Here is a 2932-nt window from a genome sequence, read left to right as displayed (position 1 = left end):
AATGGACCCTCCTGAACACTACATTTCCCTACGGCGGAACCGCGGGATTCAGTGCTGGGCTAATTCCTGTTCGCTCGCAGCTACTAAGGAAATCCTTGTTAGTTTCTTTTCCTCCGCTTAGTAATATGCTTAAATTCAGCGGGTAATCTCGCCTACTCTGAGGTCGTCGTGAACGTGAATTGTATGAAAATTCAATCGAATTTCATAAAAATCGCTCAAAGGCAAAAAAAACAAAGTCTAGAGGAGAGTGCGTTCGAACACAACAATATTCATATTATAACGTATATAAATGATAAATATACCGCGACACGCGCGACTCCGTATCGTCGCGAAAAATCGTTCGCGAACGCGTCTTATGCGCCTCACCAGTGGTCTCTGCTGCGTCGCGTGTCTATATTCTCTTTTTACACTCTTCTCCTTCTTCTATCACATTTTACTCGATCGCGAAAAAGACTCTCGCTAGACGATCTCGCGCTCCGGTTAACTTTAACGCCCGTCCGAGAAGAATTTTCGGGGACTGGACGACCGAAGCGGATCTCGCGCGGTCTCGCGATCGACAGTGAAGAGAAGTGCAGAAGAGGAAAAGAAGACACGACAAACACACACCATGGGGCGACCGACGCGTTCGTTTCAACGCTTTCGCACAAAGTCGGCGGCGGTTATATATTTATATCATTATATTCCGGCGGACGGGACGCGACGTTCGAAAGCCTCGCCAAAGAGGAGCTCCTGCCTCTTCCTCTCTCTTTTCTACGAGAAAAGATAAACGTATTTTACGGGGATACGGAAACGTTACCACGTGGTGTCACACACGATCGTCCGTCTCTTCTCTATAGCAGAAACCGATAAAAATACACCTCCCGAAAGAGAGTATATGGTGATTCTTTTTATATATATATATATTTCGAAATACAACTGAACGTGGCGGAAGCGCACGGTGGTGGTCCAGCGAGGACACGCGACGACGGGGAATAAGAACTATTCGACCCGTTACGAATACGCATGCTCGTCCCGCACGATTTTAACACACACCGTGTTTTTCTCCAGTCGTCAAAGCGTTCGTGCGTCGAATTCGAAAAATAAAAAAAAAAGAAAAACACCTTTTCTCTCTCTCGGGGTAAAAGAGTCGATGTGTATTGTGTATAAAGGTTCTGCGAGAAGTCTCGTTTTGACGTGTGTTCCGCCGATAACGACGATCCTCCGAAACGGGGATACAGAAACGTTACACCTCACAACACGATCTCCGTCTCTTCTCTATAGCAGAAACCGATAAAAATACACCTCCCGAAAGAGAGTATATGGTGATTCTTTTTATATATATATATTTCGAAATTCAACTGAACGTGGCGGAAGCGCACGGTGGTGGTCCAGCGAGGACACGCGACGACGGGGAATAAGAACTATTCGACCCGTTACGAATACGCATGCTCGTCCCGCACGATTTTAACACACACCGTGTTTTTCTCCAGTCGTCAAAGCGTTCGTGCGTCGAATTCGAAAAATAAAAAAAAGAAATACACCTTTTCTCTCTCTCTCGGGGTAAAAAGAGTCGATGTGTATTGTGTATAAAGGTTCTGCTGCGAGAAGTCTCGTTTTGCCGTGTGTTTCGGTAACGACGATCCTCCGAAACGTACATCTCATTCGTAAGAGAGGAAGAAAACAATCTCCCTGGGGCCAGTCGGTAATATACCGACATACGACGTGTCGTGCACATCCGTCTCACGCACGGTATACAAAATATGAATAAAACGTGTGTAGTCTCTCTCTCTCGACTTCTTAATATTTTCTTTCACCTCTGACGCATCATTTCAGGTGACGTCGGGAGCGCGGGAAAAAAAATTTTTCTAAACACACGAAACCGTTCATCTCACGAACAGCCGAAAAAGTTGTCGCTCAGATCCATATCGCAGTGGAGCGGTATCCGCGGGCGGTCGTAATTGAACGACGCACGACGCCGCGAACACTCACGCGAGTCCATACAAACGATTCCGATCGTTTTGCAACAACTAGAACGTACACTGTCCGTGAAATTCACAGAATTTTCGCGTGTCCGCGACAAACGCCGACGAGACACCCATCGTTCGCTCGTACGTAGCATCCTTCTCTTAACCCGACTCAGAGACGTTCTTTGCGCCCTTCGGTAAAAAAACGTTCGATCCGAAGAGGTGAACGACGGCGGGGATTTGACAGAGCTACGCAAGCAGTGTATGGTACGTAAACGACCCTCAGCCAGGCGTGGTCCAGGAATTGTATCCGTGGACCGCAATGTGCGTTCGAAATGTCGATGTTCATGTGTCCTGCAGTTCACACGTTGACGCGCAATTAGCTGCGTTCTTCATCGACCCACGAGCCAAGTGATCCACCGTTCAGGGTAATCGTATAAATTTTATATTTCACATATATAATTTTATTCTCACTTGTTCGACCTAATATCTCTCTTCTTTCAAAGAGAAGATAAAAGTTGATACCTGAATCTCCGACCAGCGCGCGAAGGAGATTCAGGCGTCGCCTTGGAGACGACACCGAAGCCTTTCGAGACGAAAAACGTTCAAGTAATATGTATATATTTCTCGACGTTCCGGGCGTATAGTGCATTCAAAAACCCGCGAAAGACGCAGAAGACTCGCACGCGTGGAAACGACGGGGATATATTTTGTATCCTACCCGATACTGAATCCATCGCGTGCAGTCGACCCTCGCGTTCTTCCGATCAGACGCATCTATTGTTGCGCGCATGTTTTCGCGTCGCATCGCGCGAAACGTTGCACGAATCGTACCGATCGATCGATTGAAAGCAAATAATGAAAAAAGACTTCACAGCTGGCTCTTTGCCGGTCATTCGTCCCATGTTATCTCTTGCCGCGAAATTGGCGCGCAAGAGTTGGGTGTCAGACGCGCGGCTTTAAAACGAGCTTCACGGCCGGTCCCTTCG

General features: G+C 47.3%; 1 non-coding gene and 1 pseudogene across 1 annotated transcript; both read right to left on the bottom strand.

Annotated features, from left to right (window-relative positions):
- The window catches only part of LOC143176883 (large subunit ribosomal RNA), a 2864-nt pseudogene extending 2698 nt beyond the window's left edge, over nucleotides 1-166 (bottom strand).
- Nucleotides 167-2219: 2053 nt separating this feature from the next.
- On the bottom strand, nucleotides 2220-2374 carry LOC143176881 (5.8S ribosomal RNA). Its single transcript, XR_013001380.1, has one exon. It is a non-coding gene; the product is annotated as a 5.8S ribosomal RNA (ribosomal RNA).
- Nucleotides 2375-2932: the final 558 nt, after the last annotated feature.

This window comes from Nomia melanderi, unplaced genomic scaffold, assembly GCF_051020985.1.
Source record: "Nomia melanderi isolate GNS246 unplaced genomic scaffold, iyNomMela1 scaffold0933, whole genome shotgun sequence".
Classification (NCBI taxonomy): domain Eukaryota; kingdom Metazoa; phylum Arthropoda; class Insecta; order Hymenoptera; family Halictidae; genus Nomia; species Nomia melanderi.
The sequence above is the reverse complement of the archived record's forward strand: the minus strand, read 5'-3'. Positions and strand labels throughout refer to the sequence as shown.